Here is a 12,353-nt window from a genome sequence, read left to right on the forward strand (position 1 = left end):
AGCTGACGCCCTTAGTTGTAGGCCACTAGATGATGCGCCACCCTCTCACCTTCCCTCTTACATATTTGCTCACATTCAAGTGGTGTATCTTTATCATCTTTCTGTTGCTGAAATTCAATCTTTTGATGCTATGATTGCTGCTTATGAAACATTTATGGATTTTTCACATGCCTGGTCTGATTTAGTTGCCAATAATTATTTGCCTGTCTATGACTATTCTTTTGCAAATGGTTTTTTCTTCTATTGTCAAAAGCTTTATGTCACTGCACACTTTAGAGAACTTGCTATTTACAAATGCATGCACCAAAGTATATGGGTCACCGTGGTATTCAAAGCACTCTATCTGCTTGCACTGACTATTTCTTTTGGCCTCACATGAAGCACGATGTTGCACAATTTGTCTCACACTACATTGTTTGTCAACGTGTCAAGAGACACCATGGTAAAAATCATGGACTTGTTATGCCCCTGCCTATTCCAAAGGGCCCTTGGAAAGAGATTTCCATGGAATTTATCACACAGATTTTCCACCCACCTCTTCGCACAATGATATGATATGGAATGTCGTAGATAGGTTTAGCAAGCAATCATATTTTATTCCCTGTAGTAAAAAGACTCTAATTGCACCTCAAGCTGCAAAAATGTTTTTGAATCTCATTTTTCCTCACCATGGGTTTCCTAAAGTATTATTTTTTGATCGTGATGGTCGATTTTGCAATCATATTTGGTATGCACATTGCACTAATCTAGGCTCCAAAATGGACTTCACATCTACTTTCCACCTTGAAAGTAATGGCTAGACCGAAGCTACCAATAGTACTATCCTTGAACTCCTTAGGGCCTACACAATAGACAATGCAACAAATTGGGACCAACACCTTCCTCTCCTCCAATTTGCTTACAACAAAAACACTCCCCACTCTGCCACTAACAAAGCTCCCTTCGAGTTTGTCTATGGTAAGAAGCTGCTTGTCCCTATGACCACCATTACTAGTAATGTTCCTACGGCGAACACCCTTGCACAAGATCTCGTTAGTATTTTACAAGAAGTCACCACAGCTATCCAAAAAGCCCAATCACGCTACACCGCACAAGCAAAAAAAAGCATAAGTTCATTGCGTTCACTTTCAATGATTATGTTTGGTTGCGTATTGAAAAGCGTCATTTGAAGAACATTGAGAAGTACCCTAAGGTCAAGTTAGTGGCACACCACATATTACTTTGCTATTGTTTTCAACAAATGAGGTCAGTTGCTTTTGTTACCCCGGGGTATGTTATAGAACGGATTCTGAGAAGTTGGACACTAACATTTATCATCATGTGTGCGTGATGTAGCAGGTCAAGGTAGCTGAGTCGTGGGAAAGTGCTTGACAAAAGATAGTAGGACATGGAATAATCCAAGAAGACTTAGGATTTTTAGTTAGTTCAATAAAGTCCTTTATCCCCAAAGTGGAATGTAAATAGCCTCATTTATGAGCTGTCCCTTTTTGGAATTAATATAAATACATGCCTAGAGGAAACAGCTCACTCTAGGTCATGGGGGGATGATTGTACCCAATGCTCTCTCTCTCTCTCTCTCTCTCTCTCTCTCTCTCTCTCTCTCTCTCTCTCTAGTGTAGTCGTTTTTTGACCAAGTAGACAACAATTCACTCTTTTGATCATAACTTCTTCACCCAAACTCCGATTTGGGTGATCTATACCCTCAATCGAAGAGTACGATGCCCTCTACAAATTGATGTAAATACAAAAAATTTCAGAGTTATGGAAGGTGTTTATTTAGTAGCATGTTTGAAGTGAACAGGTTAAGGAAAGTTGACTCTCATCTCTTATTTTACATACAATTTCTTTCGACACTCGCAAGGGTTCTTATTCTTCAACAAGGTCCATAACCATTGTAGAAAATGATCCTAAACCTCCTAAGTGTGGAGATAGTAACACAACCACTCAACCAACGATATCAGAAACCACAATCATGGCATACTTGGTATCGTTCCAAGAGACCATGAACAAACAAGGCGAAGACTTACGGGCACTTGCAATGGAGAATGGCACTCTAAGGGTACTTGTGGTCAAGAATGAGAATCTCAAGAGGACACTTGAGATGCAAACAACACATTTGATGCAACTTGAAGAGGAAGTCAAGGAATGTAAACGCTCTCTTGTGGACTTGAATGCTTTGAAGGAGTGCATAAGCAAAGTAGAGCATGAACATGTATTGAAAGAGGAGAAATTTGACACTATGAGCTGGGATGTATGAGACATGAAAAATGTATGCACAAACAAGTCTTGGGATGATGTATGTGGTAGCAATGTGGTTCCTAATTCCTCACTTATGCAAGCTATGACTCAAACAAAGAATGTTGAGAATGTGGATGTGGAGGAGTTGAAGGAGCGGGAGTGACGTTCCAATAACATTGTTATTCGCGGAATTCCCAAAGAGAAGCTAGAGACTCACCTCCTTCTCTTGCCATTGTTATTAAAGATTTCTTCAAAACCCACTTTGGCATGTTCGGAGTTATGGTCTATGGAGCACATAGAGTGGGTAAGCAAGGAGCTCCTCGCTTGAGAGAACGGCCATTGTATGCACCATGCCGGATGAGGCCAAATGAAAGATTATCCTTGATAATAGTTGGATCTGTTTGAGGGATACAAAATGTTTTGTATATGACAAGATCGCATTATTAAGCAACAAAATATGTGTTTCAAGGCATATGAGGAAAAGAATAAGAAAAACAAGGAGATCTCTCATGAAGAAAATGTGCCCAAGCAAGAGGCAATTCCCTCGAGCAAACAAGGATGCACGACTTATGAGGCTGAGTTACAATTGAAAATATGCTTTTGAAATTGCAACGGATACCCATGGAATGCAGGGATTGGCATTGATGAACTAACAAGAAAAACCGATGTTGTACCTCTTGTTGAAACTTGGGAGCATGATACACAAAGATTAATGGCTTGGAGGATTACAATGTACATTCATTGATGTGGTCAAAAAATATCAAGCAACGAAGAGGGCAAGGAGGGGTAGCATTTATGGTTAAGAAAGGATTGGAAGATTTTGTATCAATTATGAAAACTGGCAAGTACAAACGTTATGTATGGTTGAAAATTATGACACCAAAAAGAGCACCCATTTTTGTAGCCGGTTTCTACATTCCTCATCATGATTTCCCCTTTTATGATTACATGGATAGAGATTAGCCATTTTTTGATTTAGAAGAGTACATTGCTTATTTCAAAGGCAAAGGTGATGTTATTGTATTTGGGGATATGAATGCTTGCACAAAAACATTGCAACATGATACTCAACAATTTGATATGCCATACATTTCAAGGGACTTGGAGAAAGTTCACTTGTATGATCGTACTTAAATGGATGAGAAAGAGCCGGATCACTATGGAAAGTCACTTTTACACATGTATAATACCACGGGTATGCTCATTGCCAATGGTGTATCTTTGTGGAGTGGAACCAATGGACTTACATGTAGAAACATAATGGGGATAGTGTGATTGACTATATGCTACTCTCCGAAGCCATCATGTATCACATAAAGAGTTTTATGTTTGGTCAATGGACCCCGGAATCAAACCATTGGACCTTATGTATTGCCCTTGCATGTGGAGAAACAACCAAGCATGATAATCTCAACCAAAGGGAAGATAAGTTATTGCTATGTATGGATTTCAAACCGGCACCAATGTACATTGAAATGGTTGAGCAAGAGTTATGCATGACAAAACTTCAATATGAATCACCATTTAAATGGGAAAATTTCAAGAAAGTTTTTTTTTCTTGTGCCAAAGAATGCTTTGCCATAAAGCATGTCCATGGTATCAACAAAGATAGATCACACAGAAAATGGTCTGATAAAGAATGTCAAGATGCTTGAAAGTCCTTGATAAAGCTTGATGCAACTATCGACAAAGACAACTGTCAAAGTCATTTGCATGCATACAAGGCATTGATTCAAAAGAAGAGAAGAATATGGGAAGTTAAGCATCAAATTTTTCAAGTCCAAGAAAAGGTGCATGTTTGTGGAAGATTTTGGAGAAACTTGTGGGGCAAGCGGGTTGAGAATTTTGGTGATTTAAGTCTTGTGGATATGTACACACATTGTAGGCAACCATATGAGCAACCAAATGTTGAAAAGATGCCATCTTATGGTTCACTCCCATGTGTGCCCTCTTTTTTTACTATTGAGAATATGTGCAGTGAGCTCAAAAAGTTGGCCACTTGCAAAGCGGGAGATCTTCAAGGTATCAAGCAGGAGATGATCAAATGGACGGGAGATTTTTTCCCATGATTGGATGTATGATATGTTCAACCTTTCACTTCAACATGGTATGCCTTATGATTGGAGTACTAATTGGGTTAAGCCTTTGCATAAAGGCGGAGATGTAAAGAATGTAAATAGCTACTCGACTATTATGACCTTGTGTAAAAGATCTTGCTAGGGTCTTGGACCAAAATAAATCTAATGCAACACGACTCTTTGGATTGATCACAAGAGATACAAAATATGGCACTGCATAGTGTGCTATAGGTGAGAATGTCCACTAGTCTACCTTTTTGTAAATATGACATAAGAAAAGTAATCTAAGTGATGCATGTCATTGAGAGACTGCCTCTCTGAAAGTGGTCACGGTCTCTGCCCATCAATCCTTTCCATGTTTCAATATCGTTGATCTGCATGTTGTTGCCAGTAGAATTGAAGAGGATCACGCTAATCGCCAAATTTGTGCCACCATCAATCCTTGTTGTAGCTCTGATGAAGAATGTGTAGATATAATTATCGGCAAGGTTGATACATAGAGCACGATGAGCAAAAGTAGAGGATCTGTAGAAGTTGCCATCACTCCTTGCTGGGGTATGCTGTGTTAAGCTTGGAGAGTAGATGCAATCCAACATTTGAGAGCCCGAATTTTTGCTGTCTTCAATTGCCTTTGTACAACACTCACACGTTCCTCTAGGGTATGTTTGCCAGCTTATCTTCTTTGGCTCTGCAACACCATAAGCGGCTCCTCAACCACCTTCTTCCAACTCTTGTAGGGTTGAACATTATTGCTCTAGGGCTGAAAACGCTACTCCTGTTGCTCTCTCCAAGACCTTGCACCAAAGATCTGATACCAAATGTAGAGCACAAAGAAAAAGCCTATCGCTTCTCTAACCGACATGGCTATGGTGGAGGGTGAGGAGACAAGAGAGAGGAGAGGATAAGGAGAGAGAGAGATAACTCTATACACAAAAAGAGGAGAGTTTCTTTTTACATGCAAAGCCTTTTAAATAGGCACTTTACAAGTTATATATTTTTGGGATTCTTGTCGTCTCAAGCATAGATCTCTTCTTCTAGGTCACATAAAAAATCAGGCTTACCCAACAAGAATGAATGTGGAGATACCTGTGCACTCTCTCAAGATACTCAATAGGTGCATACAGCCTAGAGAGGGATTCACACCAAGAGGGAAAATCAGGCTTACCTAACATTGAATGCGGAGATACTTGTGCACTCTTTTGAGACACTCAAATGGGTGTGTAAGGCCTAGAGAGTCAAAGTACAAGAGGTAACTCTTCTTTCCTAGTAGTCAAAGAAGTCACACACCCCTATTTACGTAGAGGGAAAGCAAAGACCAATGGTGCTCCGACAAGCCGGAATGGATAGTTGCACTACTTTGGAATTGGGGAGGGATGTCAAAAGCACATGCTAAATCACCCAACTACTTGCATACAACTGGCCAAAAGTAGAAGCCCAACTCACTCATGTCAACACCCATAACTTGTTGCAAGAGAAATTGGCTAAGATGATTGGCCATGATATACCACAGTGAATCAATGATATGGACCTTGTTTAGGCTGTGTGCTGGTAATCCGTGCTCAATCCACCTGCAAGCAAGCAAGCATACACACACCATATTAGCATCAATATTTGCAATCGGACTCAGCAGGTTAATGCAAGACATTGTCCATACTATGCAAATAGGTTCAAGGTATGGGACACCGCCTCCCTGTGCAATATACTCAATAGCAATGCTTAGTCCACATTAGCCATCATCTTGAAGCTCATTAAGTAAAAACAATAGATGCCATCATTTCTAGCATGTGGCAACAAACAATGAGGCCTCAACTGAAAAAAAAGATGCTCAACGAACAATGAACGATGCAACAATGTTCACTTGGGGTACACACGTGGCAGAGCAACAATGTTTCCCCACGTGGTAGTAACCCTGCCACCCCCACCCTCCTCTCCAACATTCACATTGCAATTTTGAATGGTGAAGTTGAGGTGCAATGGGACCTCGATGCAACACTTGGTGATCTGGACTTGTGCTTCTAGAAATGCATTGCTTCACCATGCACTATCCTACTTTGAGGACGTAGTCTCATATTAGCAAGGTTTTCGACTCCACAACAATGCAACCACCATTGGGATATACACCTATATCTCCATCCATCCATCCACCCGTATTTCCTACTAACAGTCCTACCATGAGTCCCACACACTCCACATGCACCATGCCACCAATTGTTCCATTGGATCCTACTTTCGCATCTCAATGCCGCATGACTGGACTTCCCTTCCTGCCTCCAACGATGGGTGCTCTCCCTCGTCCTTTTTTGCATAAATATGAAGGTTTTGTTCCATACCAGCGACCATATGGCATTCTATAATAGATGTTTCCACTGTTGCCTTACCCTCATCCACCTTGCTATTGAGGCTGTTGTAAACATATTTTATGATCATAACGAAAGTTTTCTCTTGCTCATCAATTATCTCTCTTCATGGTCCATTATGGATGTCTTTAAGGGGGGGGGCAGGGGGGGGGAGAGAGAGAGAGAGAGAGAGAGAGAGAGAGAGAGAGAGAGAGAGAGAGAGAGAGAGAGAGAGAGAGAGAGAGAGAGAGAGAGAGAGAGAGAGAGAGAGATAGATAGATAGATAGATAGATAGATAGATAGATTGAATTATCATCCACGGAGGTCATATATGACCTATGGGACCAAAAACAAAACATTACAAGGGATTCCGTCTGATACATATCATTTAAGGATTGAGGGTCCATCTACGGGTGGAGAAAAAAGATAAGGTGGACTGAACAAAACCTAAGATGAGGTAGGTGAGGGGGAAGGAGCCGGTTTGGGAGTTCGGAACTCCTGGATGATGGATTTACCTCCTCGATAAACTGCCCATTTCCCTGCTATGCGCGCTTCGCGCATCTTTTGGAGTTCGGCCTTTTTCTGCTTGAGTTGGGTGGGTGTGAGATCTTCAGCAAACCAAATTTTTGTGTCCTTGAGAAGCCTGCATTGCTCAAGAAGCTTGACTCGATCCGCTTTGGTTTTGAAGGTAAGAATTGCATGGTTGGTGCGATGCTCGTGGGCAAGAGTGGTGATTGTTGTTGAATCCCATTGTATCATGGGAGTTGTTGTTCGGATGCGAGTAAAGGCCTCGTGAAACTTGGGGTCCCCCTCTCCTTTCCAATCGCTTGGGAGCCCGCCAATGCGAACATTGAGGGCGATATCGTCTTGTTGTTGTTGTTCGCGTAGCGTGGATACTACACGATCTTCAACTTTGCGGGAGATGACATCTTGCACTTTAGTTTTGACCTTCTTCGCGAGGGTGGTTTCTACTTCCACTTTTGTTGCATTGAACTTGATTTCCATCTGTTCCATCCCTTCTTTCTTGAAGTTCTCTATTGTGGTGAGCCGAGACTCGATGAGAACGAGTCTTTGCTTCAACTCTTCATTTTCCTGGCGAAGTCTTTCGACTTCATTTTGAAGACGGTCGATGCTATCTGTTTTTGGGGGCGTTGCTACAACCCCGGCAAATGTTATCTTCCCCCGAGACGAGGCCCGAGTGGCCATTGATGTGCACTCGAATTGTTCCACTACTGGAATGGGCAATGGAGTGAAACTTCAGGTTGACACCGAAACTATCCGACAAGAACAATGGCTCTGTCAGGCAGGTGGGAATCGGCACCGGTGTGGAGCCAGGCGGGAAATACTGAGCAGGAATCGACTCCTCACTGCAGAACTGAGCGAGCAATGGGAACCGGCTTCACGCTGCAGAGTTGACGAGCAGTGGGAATCGGCTCCACGATGTAGAACTGAGCAGGCAGTGGGAATCGACACTCCTCAATTGAGCAGAGAGCGGAGCAGACCTATTGTGGGAATCGGATCCACTCTATAGGCATTTGACGGCTCTACATTGCAGGCATTCGAACTGTCGGCTCCACAGTGCAGGCAGTCGGCGCAAGGCTCATAGCGAGATCTGACAGGGTCTGACGGTCTGCTGGTTGAGGAGGGAAACGGTCTGACGGTCTGACGCGCTGCTGGTTGAGGAGGGAAACGACGAGTAGAGCTGTGTAGGGAGGGGCAGGGTTGTAGATTAACGCCCCCCCAAGGGCAGCCCCTCGCCCAGGGGGGAAGCTTGGGTGCTGGAGAAGACGACGCGCTAGGGTTTGAGAGCAAGATAGAGAGAGAGAGAGAGAGAGAGAGAGAGAGAGAGAGAGAGAGAGAGAGAGAGAGAGAGAGAGAGAGAGAGAGAGAGAGAGAGAGAGAGAGAGAGAGAGAGAGAGAGAGAGAGAGAGCATTGTGACGGCACGACGGCGGTGAGGCAGTTGAGCATGGCACGGCAGTAGCTCCATCTTCTTTGTGGCGAGGAATCCTCCACAAAGGCGAGCATAGGGCGGTGAGTGACACACCCTTGCTCTCTTGAGCTTGCTAGATTAATCTGGTTGTGTGCTTGCAGCCATTTGTGGCTCGCACATAGTGTACGGTAAGTCTCTTGCTTTGACACGTGCAAAAGAAGCGCACATTTTTGGCGCCCTTGTTTGAGAGATGCCCTGCACTAAGCTCGAATAGCACTCTATGCTACTTTTTGGTGCAATGTGAGACATAGGAAAGGTAGAGAAAGAAGGTATGTGGCTATTGAGAAGGATTTGTGAACTTTGTTTTTGCTGCAGTGTACTGTTTTTTGTTAATAAGGTGTTAGATTTTTTTGCTGCAATGTATTGTTTTTTGTTGATAAGGTGTTAGATTTAAGGTATTAGATCTATAATGTTAAAAATAGTAAGGTGCAATAAGTAGATTTGTTAGTTAATTAGTTCCTGTAGTACTGTGTTAAACAGTGTGTAACAGTAGCTCTATTAGCTGCAAGTAGGTAGGTTAGGTGTCTGTGTGTGTGTGCACGCGGCGCGATCGCAGCCACCTTATCCTCCAAAAAAAAGTAAAAATAAAAATATTTATTTTAAGGGAAGGACCGGGATCGGGAACATTCCCCAAGTCCAAGCCCAAGCCCAAGCCCAAGTTACTCAGACTCTCGAACTTGCAGTGAGCACAATGTGCACAATCAATTTGACTCTTCTCCATTGCTCCAACACCCTGTCTTGCATCAAAGGAAATGGGAGCTAAGACGAATGGCTACAATAGTGCGCATCTTCGACAACGGGATAGGCTCAAGCATGTAGGGTTGAGTACGGTTTCCTCTTTCAGCGTGAAGAAAATGGTTTTGTAGTTGGAGGCAATATGGGTGGTGTAATGTATGAAGCGTGACCCATCAGATTTCTCCCAAGCCATAATACATTGGCATTGTAGAAAAGCTTCATTCACTTGGGAGTAAATTGAAGCATCATGTAGCAAGTGTAATACATCCCATCTCCCAAACCACTTCTTAATGTCTTGCATCCATCCCATGCTCAAGATCTTGCTTTTATGCGTCTTTTGAACTTTTCTTCTTGCTTCCCATGAAATTGTAGGACGTCGATGTGAGGGGTTTTGATGCATCTTTATCATAACCCTTTCCATGCCCATAACCTCAATTGGAAGAGATCCCGACTCAAGAAGTAGGAGCATAAATGGTGTTTGTGTCTTAATTTGGAGAAAGTTTGTAAGAAAACGCTTTTGGACATTCTCAAACTCTTTCCAAGTATACTTTGAGATGCTCCCGCCCCACACTTCAACTCCATAAAGAAGAACCGGTGTCACCAATGCATTAAAAAAATACTTCTTGAGAACCCAACACTTGATGTTTCCGCATCACACATGTTCTCAAATGCATAATATGCTTTCTTTTCCACTTCCAAATGATGAATATCACATTCATGCCACTTGTGATTGGACGGAACCTCAAGGATAAGGTACTTAAAGCTCTCCAACAACTTCAAGTGTCTGATTGTTGTACACAATGCATGGCTTCTCCGTATGGTTGGTTTTCACAAGCATAACCTTTGTTTTGGATTCATTCACAATCAGCCCACTATGCAAGCAAAAGTTCTCAAGGACAACCATAAGCTTTTGTGCATCTTCTAAAGTGTGTGCTAGAAGCACTACATCATCCGCATACAACGAAAGCATGATTATCGCTTTGCAAATAGTGACCTCTTCAATGCCTTCTTCTTGCATAAAGTCAAGTACCATTTGTTCCAATTGATCGATGCATAGACCAAAGAGAGTTGGTGACAACGGACATCCTTGTTTAACCCAATAGTGCTTACAATTTTTTTTGAAATTTCTCTTCCCATGCGCAATTGACAAATCACCTTCTCATAGATTCAAGAAACCGCAAGCATAAACTCACCTGGCACTTGGCATTCTTCCATCCTTCTCCACAAATTTTTAGGTAGAATCATATCAAAGGCTTTCTTAAAGTTCACAAAACAACAATACAATCGCTTGCCTTTCAATTGACTTTCCACCATGAGAACACGAAGAGTGACAAGATGATCAATGATGCTATGGCATCTACAAAAACCCGCTTGGAAAAGTAAAACTACTACTTGTGGGTTTAGACTCTACCAAAATTCCATGCTGTACTTGGGCTTGGGCTTGGGCTTTGAATTTTGGTACAGTATGAACCCACAAATAGTAGTTTTACTTTTCCAAACCTAGCTCATCTGTCTCTTGGAGACACTACGGCTACGATACCTACTCCGGTGATGAGTACAAAAAGTATACCTTGGACCTTGTTTGTTAGCACTACACTGCTACCTAGTAGCACATTGCCCCCAACAATACCTACAGGTTTGCATCAAGTCTATGTACCTGTCGCACCTCATGCCCACGTAGCTCCCACACCCCTGTTGGAATTAGGGTTGCAGAGAAACGCACACAGCTTGGAGAAGATGAAGGAAGCTCAAGGCACACAATAGAGAGTGTGTTACTTAGTGTGCAATGGAAAGATAGATAGCCCTAGAGTGATGGGGGTATATAATGCTCGGGGGAAAAAACCTCCTAAAGAGGGAAAAATGCCCCGACGGCCCTAGTGTATTCACACACATCACTACCAAATGTATATGGTAACAAATCCCCCCTAGAGTGATGCGGTGAATGAGAGATGGCGCATGAGTAAAGGGAAGTGCCATGCCCTAAGGACGTGATCAGTCCACAAAGGGGAGTAAGCCCAAAGCTTTGTGGAAAGCTTCAAGCTTCTCACGAGACAATGCCTTTGTGAAAAGATCTGCAAGGTTGTCCTGTGTTGGCACATAAGCCAAGCTGTGCATGGCAGCCATCTAATTTTTTGAATTATGTGCTTCATCAAAAGATAGAGGCTCCTCAACATCATGTAAGCTAGACACAGCCAAAGCATAACAATCTCATGCATAAGATGCATGGCGACATCCAGAACAAGTACGACTAGACAAAGGTGTATCCAATTTACTGTCACGCAAAGTGTGCACCAGGCATTTTGGCATACCTCTAGCCTACTCATTTTCAGCCCTCTCCTCATCAAGTACATCATGTACATTTGCATCAGTAATAGGCTAATTTGTAACATTTTCAGAAACTCCCAGAGGTTGTACATTTGCCTCATTGGAACTTACATTTGTATTTGCACCACTGAAAAGAGGCAACAAAGTGTCATAAACGTCCTGTGAGCTTACATTACTGTCTCTAGTACATGACAGCAAGGGCTGAACAGAATCTTCCACAAACACTACATCCTGTGAAACCAGAATACGTTTTGTTTGCGGATGATACAACCTGTAACCTTTGATTTTAGCACTATAATCAACAAAAAACATTTGACAGCCTTATCATCAATTTTTTGCACTGTGTTTGTGGCACCAAAGCATATGCCAAGTAGCCAAAAACACGCATGTGCTCAATAGAAGGCTTTCTATCATGCCATGCTTCATATGGAGTAATAGACTGCAAAGATTTTGTCGGACACCCGTTTAGTACATAAGTGGCACACATGATGGCCTCAAGCCAAAAAGAATGCGGCAAAACTTGAATTTTGACCATACATCATGCCATTTCTGTAAGTGACCTGTTTTTCCTCTCAGCAACACCATTTTGCTGAGGTGTAGAAGGAACTGTACATTGGTGTTTTATCCCACAACTAGCCAGAAATGCATTG

Source organism: Adiantum capillus-veneris, chromosome 29 (assembly GCF_014529385.1).
Source record: "Adiantum capillus-veneris isolate H3 chromosome 29, ASM1452938v2, whole genome shotgun sequence".
In the NCBI taxonomy this organism is placed as follows: Eukaryota; Viridiplantae; Streptophyta; class Polypodiopsida; order Polypodiales; family Pteridaceae; genus Adiantum; species Adiantum capillus-veneris.